The sequence below is a fragment of the Gracilinanus agilis genome, chromosome 2 (assembly GCF_016433145.1).
Source record: "Gracilinanus agilis isolate LMUSP501 chromosome 2, AgileGrace, whole genome shotgun sequence".
NCBI lineage: Eukaryota > Metazoa > Chordata > Mammalia > Didelphimorphia > Didelphidae > Gracilinanus > Gracilinanus agilis.
Genome location: NC_058131.1, coordinates 540,225,093 through 540,237,773, shown reverse-complemented (window position 1 = coordinate 540,237,773; position 12,681 = coordinate 540,225,093). Strand labels below are relative to the sequence as shown.

Sequence of the window (12,681 nt, the reverse complement as noted above, 5' to 3'; positions counted from 1 at the left end):
ATATAGATATGTCATGCATTGCAAAATATCAGAAAATAAATATTAAGAAGTTGTATTGACATGTAATTTAGAAAAATATAATTTTGTTGTAATAAATAAAAGATGGGTACAGAAGAAGAAAACAAGGCCAAGAAACTGAGTATTGAATATAATAGTTATTTGTTGTTATTCAGTCATGTCTGACTCTTTTTGGCCTCATTTGGGGTCTTCTTGGCAAAGAAACTGGTGTATTTTGCAGATTAAGGCAAACAGACTAAGTGACTTGAAGAGGGTCAGACAGGTATTAATCATCTGAGGTTAGATTTGCACTGAGGTCTTTCTGACTCCAGGCCCAGTTCTCTATCTACTGAGCCACATAGTTGCCTCAATGTTTGACCTGAACCTACAAAAGTAGTGTCAGGGATACTAACTCACCAAGCTAAGTCTGGTAAGGGAAAAAAAAAAGACAATGAAAAGGTTTACTTGTTTTGCTATGTTTTGAAAAATTGACTGTACAAGAGAATGATCTATACCCGGAAATGACAGAACAAAAATGACTAACAGGAAGTTAATACCAAAGATACGAATGGAAATAGTAAGATTAAAAGTAGGAGTCTTGACGAATTCAAATCACCTAAATTCTTGGCTCCTGAAAAACCTTGTAGCTATGATTTCTGAACTGTCAGTGGCATTTGAAAGATCATATGAAAGCAGGAGAGATACCACAAAATTTGAAAAAGGGAAGTGTTTTTTTTTTAATTGAAGCAGAGTTGGCAAAATATAGACTGTTGAATTGGACTTTGATTCATGGGGAAAGTGTCAAATAGAACATTAAAGAGATGGTGTAGAAAGATGATTACAAGAGCTAGAATGGCTTCATAAAGAAGTTCAGGCCAGTTAAGCTAATTTCTTTTTGGACAGAATTGCTAAACTTGTATATGGGAAAATAATCCTAGGAATATAGTTGACCTAGTTTTTAGCAAAACTTCTGATAAATCCACTGTTTTTTGTGGAGAAGACAGAGGAATGTGGAATAGATTATAATTTAATCAGATTGATTCTGGATTGGTCATTTTTGCCCAGATTTGAAGAGTAATAGTTAATAGTTCAATGTCAATGTGGACCCAAGTTCTCCATTAGCCTATCTTGGTCATCTGTAGCTGGCCCTGTGCAGTAGAATAGTCTTCTCAACAAATTTGATAAAGGCATAGAGCATATGCTTATCAGGTGCCACATAAATGGGAGAGATTTTGAACAAAGGGGATGACAATGACAGGAACCAAAATGATATTGATTAGGCTAGAGCATTAAGCTGTATCTAATAAGATACACAAAAGTGATAAATGAAAAGTTATGGTTTTAAGTACAAAATATCAACTTATACACATAAGAGGGGAAGTATAGATAGAAAAATATTGCTCTTGATTAAATTTAGGATTTTGAGTGGACTGCCAGCCTAATATGAGTTAAGGCAAAGTGATTTCCAGAGATGTTTATATGATTTGGGGATATAGAAAAAGGTATTACTACTAGGAAATAAGGACTTAACAGATCTACTGTACTTTACCATCATTCATCTTGAGTATTCTATTCTAAGTACTAGGGTTTAAGGAGGCCATTGATAAACTACATCCAGAAAAGGGCTGTCAGGATGTCTTAGGACATTGATTAAGGTATATAAAGATCAATTGAAGTGAATCGGCCTGCTTAGCTTGGAGAAGAGAAGACTCAGAAGGGACATGAAGCTGTCTTCAGGTATTTGAAAAGTTTTTGCAGGGAAGAAGGATTAGACTATTTTTATTTTCTTAAAAAAGGACAAACCAAGAACAATAGGTCAATGTTGATAAGAAGGTCACAATTTAGGAAGTTTAAATTTTAGATTAAAGGTCAAGAAAGCTTCCTAATGAAATGAGCTATTTAAAATGGAAAAGTCTCCCTCAAGAGATTTTCCTTAGACATGGTTGCATTTCCTTAGACATCTTCAAGCTGAAATAATTCATTGGATTTGTTATGATGGGGATTCCTTTTGTGTTAGGGTTAGATAAGATGGGTGATGATATCCCTTGTTTCTCAATTTTTTTGATTCTGGGATGTCATACAATCTATTCAGTCATTTGACAATTAAAGGGCACTTATGTTTTCCCAGATTTCTCCTGTAATAAAGAAGTGCCCAGTCATTCCTACTCTGAAACACAATTCCAGTATGAGCTCAAATACTATTTTCAGTATTTTACTCTCAACTTGTAATTTTGAATAGCATAGTATATGGTTTCTGTTATTGTTAAAAACTTGGTACTCTTTTCTAGTTCATGAGATATATTAATGATAATGTATTGTGCTTTGAATTCTGCCTTTCACTTATGCCAATTATTATAGCTTTGCATATTGCTAATGTTAAAATTTGAATGTAATTAAAGTAAAAGAATAACTAATGGTAGTAAAGTAAACACCTTTCCACTAACACAACTAAATTTTAAAAAAAACTGCTTCAGAAAAGGATCCCAGGGACAGCTGTTGGCTAAATAAATTTTATAAATTACCTTGAATATATTGTTTTCATTGCTATTCTTACTAGTCACGAAGAAGCTTACAAACTTATCCCTATTCATATAGAATAAGACAAGTAGTCAAGCTAAAAAGGAGGAGGCATAGCTCTCAGTTTCATACATTATTTTTATCACATTCTTTCCTGCCTTTCTATTTCTGCAAAGTAGCAGCAGGGAACACTTATTGATTTACACAAGATACAAAGTACAGAGCTGAATGCTTTTAGGCTGCACTGAGTTTTGATTATACTCAGACCCTACCCTCATGGAGATAACAATCTAGGGGCAAAAAAAGGAAGGCACGCAAAAAATGGAAAAGCATTAACTACTAATCAGCATATCTACCTCAACAGTCTATGAAGTAATTCCAACACACTGACATCTCTGTTCTTGAACCATTTCTTTTTTTTTTTCTTGTTCTCACAACCATTGAGAGAAATGTGCTAATATAAGCAGAGGGCTTTTATTGCAGTTTGTCACTTTACCAAGGACTTTCACCATGATTCTTGGCAGTTTTTTTTGTTGTTGTTGTTGTTGTTCTTCTTCTTCTTCTTCATTCACTTCAGTTGTAGTCTATTCTTCCTGATCCCATTTGGAATTTTCTTGGCAAAGATACTAGAATAAATTTCCAGTTCCTTCTCCAACTAATTTTAAAGATGAAGAAGCTTCATCTTTAAGGGAAATGTGATTCAGTGACTAACCCAGAGTCACACAGTTAATGTCATTTGTCCAGACACTTGTCTCAGACACTTGTCTGAGGTCAAATTTGAACTCACATCTTTCTGACCGCAGATCTGGTGCTCTATTCACTATACCAGCTAGCTGTCCTGATGTGTGCTAAGTTTGCCAAGAGGCCATAAGGAGTTAAAAACAAAAATGTTCATATAGGCATAGCCTCTATATTTTCAATCATATTTGAACAATAATGAATAATAAATCTGGTACAGAAGTTATACTCTAATGTTTCATCTTAGTGTAGAGGTAACCTTGGGTTCTGAGTAAACAGAATGTAATATCTAGCATATTCTACTCTATTGGAAAGGTTTTGAGTATTTTCCTAGCAACCAACAATTCCTTCTTTCTAAAGACTATCCCAGTCAAGAAAATAGAAAAAAAGTTTCTCACCAGTAGGCTAGGCATGAGGTGATGCATTCATTGACAATGGTAAACCATGAAATAATAATAATAATAATAATAATAATAATAATAAAAAGACAAAATGGTCCACATTCTGTCCAGATTGCTTCTATTTTTTATTATTTTATTTTATTTTTCAGATTACTTCTAATTCTTCAGTTCTAGTTGAATAGGATGCTAAGATTCACTTATTTTATATGTTGCTTATGGCTCTATAACAGAACATCTGACACAATGATTTGATATCTTTGGCCAGTCACTAATAGGTAGAAATACCTCTTAAGGAAATGAACCATCATTCTTGAAATTTTTGCTATATATAAGCACAGTCAATAATGCCCTTGGGGTCTACCTCTAATAATAGGGTTTCTAGGTCACTAAGCATGAGCAGCTTTATAGCTTTTAGTGTATAATTCCATCTTGTTTTATAAAAAAAATTCAGCTCTAGCTGCTCTAGCTATGTATATTAGGCCTATTTCTCCAAGTTTCTATCAATATTTAATTTTATCATATTAGCCCTTCTCATTCTATTAATGTATGTTACCAGGACCATATTTTGCAAGATTAGTCCTTAGGCAGCAGACATGATCTGTTGCCAAGACCATACTCTTTGTAAAACTCATCTTTTCAGCTTGGTCATACCAAGTGGAACTTTTCTTCCAGTGCCGTAATCCTTTAGTGATTCGGGATTACCTTCATAGTATGGTGAGTGATAAGATAAGCTTTTTACAGGCTATTTATATTCTCTAAGGCATTGTTGTTCCAACAGAAACTATATTTAGATTATATGTATGCTCAGGCTTAGATCTACTACTAATCTAATGCACGTGTGTAGGTACTCTCCAGATAGCTGTATTTTATCTTATTTAAAGTTCCATTTATCTCTATTTATTCTTTCTTTATTTGATTTATTTAGTTCTGAGAAGGGAAAATTAAAGTCTGCCACTATTATTATTTTGTCATTTATTTTCATCTGTATTTCCTTTAGTTTTTCCTTTAAAAAACTGTATTCTATAAAACTTGGTGCATACAGATCTAACATTAATAATTTTTCATTATTCATAGTAACCCCCTCCAATATGATATAGTTAACCTCTTCATCCATTCCAATTATATCCATTTTAGAGAAATCTCATTTCATAAGATCTGTGACCAAATCTCAATGTGGTAGCAGATGTCTAAGCAAAAGCCAAAATATAGTCAGGAAAGTAATTATACTTTATGCTCTAAAATCGGTTTTAGAGGTGGAAAATTCTACAAATAACTTGACAAGGCAATCCAAATTAAATCAACATGTGTTTTAATTTTCACTAATTTCAGTGAAAAGGTGAATATAGCAAAAAAATGGAAATTATTTATATGTATTACACACATGCTTTATGTTATTAAACATATATGTCTAATCCATGATTCAATATAATTTAAATTTATAATAAATATAATTTTAGATAAATACATATGTCTATATTTTCATATATAAATGCATTTATCTATAAAGAAATAATGGAAGGAAACCAAAGAATTATAGACAACTGAGAAGCTTCATTACTGTCTTTCTTTAATGCATTCTTCAAGAAAGAAATTGAGAAGGCACTGGGTATAATGAACCTCAAATAATATTACTCCCCCAAATCAATTATATCTCAGTTGAAAAAAAATGAATCATTACTGAGTCATTTTAAAATCACATTAATATATAGAATATCAATGTATTTCAAAAATAAAAATTTAGAAGCAAATTAAAAGAAAAAATAAGACATTTTAAAATGAAATCAAAAGAAATATTTATTGTAAATATTGGAACTAGAAAAAGAAACAGATCTCAGTGTACACTATAACATTTTCTTATGAAAATTTAAGAAATATTAAGCAAATACAACAACAAGGAAGTCTGAGGTAAATTTTGCTTTAGTTAGGAAATTCTTTACCTTCCTGCCAAACAGAAGTAGAGAAAAAGTTAAAGATAATTATCATTGAGAAAATAAATTCATTTATAAAATCTTATAGAAGAAGTTATGATGAGCTGTAGTGCTTCATAAAGTAGTGAAAAGAACTCAAAGCCAGGACATGAGATGTTAAATTTCAAGAAAACTTGGTAAGAGGTCGAATTAATCTGAATTACCTGAGGGCCCTTAATGATAAAACCAGAAGAATAACAATGACTAAATGAAGATAGAAAAGATATCAATATTCCAATAACAAGCTATTTTCTACATCAGTAACAGTGGATCATCACTTTTGCCACTAAAATCACAATCACAGTTTGTGCTAAATAATGAAAAAGAAATGTTATTGATAAAATAAAATTACAAAGAACAGACAGAATATGCATATGCAGAAGAAGTTCCTAATGAAAGTGATATAATTTTCATAGTACTGAGATTTTCTAGGTATTTGAAAGAAGGGAAACATTTTTTAAAAAGTAAAAATATCTTGGATTACAATATGTCAGAATACATTTCTCAAAATTCAACACCATTACCACCTGAGAGAGTACCAATAACTAAGGGTCAAACTTTACTATTTTCCAAAAATTTTTAAAATAACCTGTGTATCCCTTAAGAGAATCTTTGACACTGCAGGAAGATTTTCACATATTATATACTTTGGTTAACTTTTACAGTTATATAGTTGATTACAATTGTAGAGAATAAAATATTCCATTGTGCTTGTTATTTATTTGCTATTTTTTAAAACAGTGATGCATGTTTGCCAAAAGTTCTTGCTCCCACTACAGAGGACATAAGGCACAGAATCCAAAATTTCCCAGAATGTATAGGGTTTCCCTAAAGATGTTGCATACCACCAGATGCTTCTGTTTGCATATCACATTATGCTGATTGTGTCAAGTCATGGAACATTTTAGAGATTCCTCCATAGAATATGACCTAACAAACTACACAGGAAAAAAAATTGATAAAAAATACATATGATTCACATTTTGATATTCAATTCCACATATATATGTATATATATAATATATTAAATATTTTAGATATAATCTTTCAATCTACATATATAGAGAGAGTGAGAGATAGATGGCTAGATGGATAGATAATAGATATATTACAGGATGGAATGCATATATTACAGGAAATTTAACTTGGCCTAAAAAGGAATAGAAGACAGAAGGCTAGATTGTATTTAAGAAATTGTATAGTACTTTCAATAAAGCCAATTTTTTCCTTGAAACTCTGAAATCAAATTTTAAAATATTGATAATATAAGTAGAAAATCCCAGAAAAAAGATATAATTTTATGTGAATAATCAAATTTACTCCATGAAACTATGGGAGGCATAATCCTTTCCCCCCTCCCACCAATTAGCTAAATTACTATAGAGCTCTGTCTCAGTTTCAGATCTAAAAACCCTCTCAGATTTGAATGCCAGGTATCTTGGCCTCTCTAGGCTTTCCTATTAGACTGGCAGAATACAACACCCTTCCTGGAATATTGTCTCTAAGGTTGCCATAGCTCACACTCCCAATTCTGGGATTCCGTTGGGAAGATTGTGGCTGGCACTTATGTTATGAGGGGTGAAGGATCACTAGGGGCCTTGAGCAGGTAACAAGCCTAGCAGGAGGTTGGATTTGATTGTTATGAAGGAGTGAGCAAACTCAATTGGGAATGAACTAGCTTTAAGTTCAAATCCAAACCCAGAAAGCTGAGTGCCCAGTGAACCTCACTGCTAGGTGCTAGGCACCTTTAAGAAGTCAGGCAGCCATCCCCTCCTTGCTGAGGAATCTGCCTCCTATTGGATAATGGCAGACCTGCAGGAAGTGAATGTTTGCACTTCCTGCCCTCAGCAATGGTGTTTCATTCAGCCTTAACAGTTCAGAATTCTCTCCTTGCTGCTTGTCCTCCTTAGCCTTTGGTGATAAGAAATAATGACAGGATTCTCTGGTTGAAGGCTATGGGGTTTGGTTTTGCTAAACTATTCTTATGGTTTGGCTGGCTGAAGCTGGCAAAAGTCCTATGAAGGTCTTGGCTACCTGAGAGCTGACAGCCCTCTGTCAGAGCTAAGTGGTCTCTGGTCAAGAAATTGATCAGATCTATTGGCTAATTTAGTTGATGTTGATATTAGAAATTGTTGAGCTGGTTTGAAGATTGGTTCTAAAATCTAAACTATCCTAATTTTCTACCCACGTTCTCCTCAACCAAACCAGGGTCCCAGGGAAAAGGGAGGGGTTGTGTGATCAGGATGAAGTCAGGGAAAAACAGAACTCAGGCTTGGGGTTTCCAGGGCTTTTTATAGTCTCAGTTCAACTGTCAGTTGGCACCTGGCATGTGGCACATGCCATTGTCAACATTCCATTCAGGGCAACTGACAGGATTGCCTAAGCCAAACATGGCAATGCTAAACCTGCATTACACTTAAAACAGAAGAATGACAACACAGAATAGAAACATATACCATCAGTCTCATTTCTCAGAGCCCTGAAACTAGAATGATGTCTTATAAGTCTTAAAGACAAGCCTTCTAATCAAAGTAGGTAGCCAGTCAAAAGAGGCTAACTCTATTCCCTCCCCATAGTAAAGGAGGGAAGATCACTTCCATGTTAAAGTGATCTGAATATAATCCAAAGACCCTTTGAAGTGTTTACTCTAGGATTTGGGCATGCTCCAAAGATTCCTTACATAAGTATTGCCTGGGGTACTGAAGAGTTAGTAACTAAACCAGGTTCATATACTTGTCAAAGGAGAATCTGAAGCCAGATCTTCCTGATTTAAGGGCTAGTCATCTGTCTTCTTTGGCAAGCTACTGCTACTGAGTAAGAAAGTGTGAGACACTAGGAAAGGCACATATAAATATTATATCTAATAAGAGCTACATGTTAGCATATATTTGTAAATTGAATTGATACAAGTAAATTTAATTGATACAAATTGATACAATAAAACTCAGAGCATATTTGAAGAATTCCTTATAAGAAGCAGCCACTTATGCTTTTAAATAAAAAACCCTAGTTAAAGAATGGAAAAACAATTGGTTAGATTGGGATGAAATCTTCCATTTAAGTCCCACTTCCAACACCAGGTTGTGTGATTCTGGACAAGCTTTTCCCCCTGTTACTGCCCTAGGCAACTCTCCAAGACAGAAACTAGAGGTAGAAAGCTGGCACTGTGGATAGAGGACTGGATTTGAAAGATGAGTTTAAATCAAGATTCAGACACTTCCTAATGGTGTGACTATTGGAATGCCCAACATAACCTGTCTAGCTTTAATTTCTTCAATTGTGAAATGGGGATGGAGTCAGAAAAAAAATTGTAAAGGTTTTTGCAAATTGTAATTGCTATTATGTCCCCTAAAATATGATTAAAATTTTAAATTTAAAACCACACTGAGACTTTTTAGGATACCCTTCATACATGCTAGAAGAAGATAGAACACTATAAACTTCAGAACTTTTGGTGATTTATATTGGTTGAGGAAGTTTCCTTACTGGGAGGTTCACTACACTAATAAAATCAGAGGTCCAGACCCTTTTTCTCCCTCATCAGAAAGCCTGGGTATATAATTGGTCCTCAGTAAATAAAATGATTTGAAATAAAAATTTCCTCCAGTCTTCAGATCTAAAATTGATTCGGTTTGAAAACAAAACCAGAATAAGATGGCAAAAGTTAGTTATCCTGGTTCTTCATGTCTCATTGATATAAGTATAACAAGGATATCTGGATGCATTTATTTTACTTTGTGAGGTCTATTAGTGCGACTTGTAATGTAAGGCCCTAGGAGTTTTCAAAAGAAACACTTTCACATAATAAATGAGAAAACTTAGAATTTAAGAGGTTAAGTGACTTGCCTAAGGTTAGACAGGCATTAATACATTTATTTCATGTCTCAAACTGGACTAAGATGATTTGTTTACCAGACAACATGGGGCTAGTTTTTTTTTCAAATTTTCAGCTCTGTCCATTGTAATTATAAGAACACAACTAAAAACTTTGTTTTAATTTTAGTGTGTATCGGTAAAATCTTCAGTAAAAACATTTTTGGAATTTATCTTATGTTCATTGAAAGAGAATATTTAATAAAAACTTTCCTTCTATTTACTATAACTATCCTTATAGTCTTTTCTAATTAGTTCTTAGATATTATTCCATGTAAATAACATTCCATAACTTATTTCCATTCCTTTACCTAAGCTATCTCCTATGTCTGGACTGTACTCCATTCTCATCTCTGTCTCTTAGAATCCTTAATCTCCCATAAAATACAGCTCAGGATCCACTACCTACTTGAGATCTTTCCTGATCTCTCCACTAGAATGTAAGCTCCTCAAGGGCAGGAACCATGTTATTTTACTTTAATTTTTACTTTATCTCCAGCACCTATCATAGTGACTTATGCATAGTAGGTGCTTAATAAATATTTATTGTATTTAATTTGATTTAATATTTTAGAGCAGTAGTGTCAAACTTGAATATAAATGAGTAGAGGAGGCACTTAATCATAAATAAGAAAGCATATTAACTTAGAAAACCACATAATAATACTACGTATGCTTTATTGTACTTTAATTTATTTTATTATTTCTTAATTATATTTAATCTAGTTCCTGTGTCACTTGTGTTTGATATTCCTCTTTTAGAACACTGGAACTTTTTTTAGATGTTGTATTTCCTCTGTTTAGATGCCTTAAACTCTAAACAACAAAGTAGTTTTGAAGATGCAGTATAAGAATTATTCCCAGTGTATCATTGGATTAATAGACCATATCATACAGTCATTGACTTTCAATGAAGAACATCTTAGGAGTTTTCAGAAGAAACACCTTCACACAATAAATTAGAAACCTGATAATTTAAGAGGTTAAGTGACATGCCTAAGGTTACATAGGTATTAAATTTTTTGAAAAGGATTTTAGCCTAGGTTTTCTGACTATAAATCTAGCACTCTTTCCATTGTCATACATTTTTATATACTCAAAGATGGTTGAATAGTTATTAAATAAATTTTCTCATGTCTTATTTAAACTTTCTTTCTGGCAAGACCCAGAGGATGAACCAGGCCAAGTCAGAAATATGGGAGACCAAATCTTCCATGCCAGTCAACATTGTGATTGAGCCCATGAGTGGCTGCTACATTTCCAAATTAGATAAGGCTTCAAAGAAAGATTAGTCTCCAAAGAAAAAAATAGTTTCAGAGAAAACATATCCTGCTTAAGGTTACTTCTCTTATAAAGTTAATCCATCTTTAAGGAAGATGTCAAACCTGGGGCCATGGGCCTATATATCATTCCAAAGGTCACCTTCATGAGAGCATAGAGAGAAATACATTATTTGGACTTTGCCAAAAGGCTATTCATTTGCCTGGCATCACTTTTATATAAAACTGGCCTCTATAAGTCTTTAAAATATGATGTAATAAAATAATCTTCCTTTTGGTCATCGAACTCTTTCTTTATAAATATATAGCAACCATGGTCTACTGCTCCTTTGGTAAAAGTTGGTTGTGTCCTACTCCAAACATATTTTTATCATAAAAATTCTTTATCACATTTTTCACAGTATGAGGATAGCATTTTTCAGAAAAGAAATTTTGAAGATAAATTACTAAACTTCCCTTCTGTATATCGTGATAAAAAGGAGAACAATCTATTTTGCTAGTAAATAACCTGAACACTAATACTATACTTCCCTGTTCCCCACTTCCCTCAATTTTTCTATGAATGGACTTCCCTTTTCACCACAAAAATTACCTTTGGGGCCCTAATTTATTAGCTCTATTTATTGCATGAAAAAATATATCCTTTGTTATGTAACATTCATAATAAGAAGGAAAATATGTGTATTTTTTGTGTTTGGACAAGTGATTGATCAAGGACTAGAAAGAATATTTCCTGAATGGCAAATGCAATCATCAATTTGTAATAAAAAAAAAAAACATTTTCTAATTTAAGAAAGACTAAGAAGAAGCCTATCCTCTTTGGCAAGAGGAATGTCATTTATTATAAATATTTTATTTCTGGAATCAGGCATGGAAGCTATTTCCATTAAAAAGTTTTGGGGAGGTTCCAGGTTAAGATGGCGGCAGAGTAAAAAGCAACTCTTAACCTCTCCTGACCAAAACACACAAGACTCCACAAGGGGACATAAAAATAAGTCCAGACGAACGGAGGAACCCCACAACAGGGTGCAGCGTGGAAGGTACGTGGAATCGGGACATTTCCATGCTATAAAGGGGTGAAACAGCTCTCACTAAATCACAGGCTGAGCAACCACCCCACCCCCACCCTTACCACACACACCACCTATAGCACCGAATCCAGTTAAAAAGAAATAGAGCAAGTTTGGGGCACCCATCGAGTCATTGGCAGCTCCAGGGCCTGTTCCTGAGAGCAGCAAGATTGGGGAACCCAAAAAGCCAAAGAACTCACGCAAACTCTGAGCGCAGGCGCGGGCAGAGGCGTGGGAGGAGGCAGATACAGCCAAGAGCTAAAGCTCTGAAACCCTGAGTGGGGAACCAGTGAAGACAGGTATACAACTGTGGAAGCAGCGCCCTGAGACTTGTAAAGGAACCTCCAGCAGAGGATCAAGCAAGGGGGTCCACCAGGGGGCTTGACCTTGGAAAAAACCAGAACTCAGACCTCAGGAGCCAAAAGACTGCAGACAGACCTGAGCGCTAGGATAAAGCTGAGAAGCTGCTGAGCTAATGATGGCTACCCAGACTCAGGAAGTTCAGAAGAGAAACATAAACAACAAGAAAAAGAAGTCTTTAACACTGGACAACTTTTACACAGAGAAAATCCAGACAACCGAGCAAACAGAGGAGGAGAACAAACAAGCATCCGGACCTTCCTCGAATAAGGAAAACTCCTCAAAAGCTATGGAAGAGTTCAAAACTGAGATTCTGAGGAAGATGGAAGAGATCTGGCAAGAAAATAACAGTTTAAAAGGTAGAATCTTGCAATTGGAAAGTGAGGCTCAGAAATCAAATGAACTGATAAGCAAATTGAACCAGATTGAAAAAGAAAACCAAAAGATCATAGCTGAAAACCAGTCCCTAAAGGCTAGA

At 34.2% G+C, this 12,681-nt stretch overlaps 1 protein-coding gene across 2 annotated transcripts in view; it reads left to right on the top strand.

Annotated features, from left to right (window-relative positions):
* The window catches only part of UNC13C (unc-13 homolog C), a 717,151-nt gene that overhangs the window by 354,565 nt on the left and 349,905 nt on the right, over window positions 1-12,681 (top strand). The gene's annotated exons all lie outside the window — the stretch shown is intronic.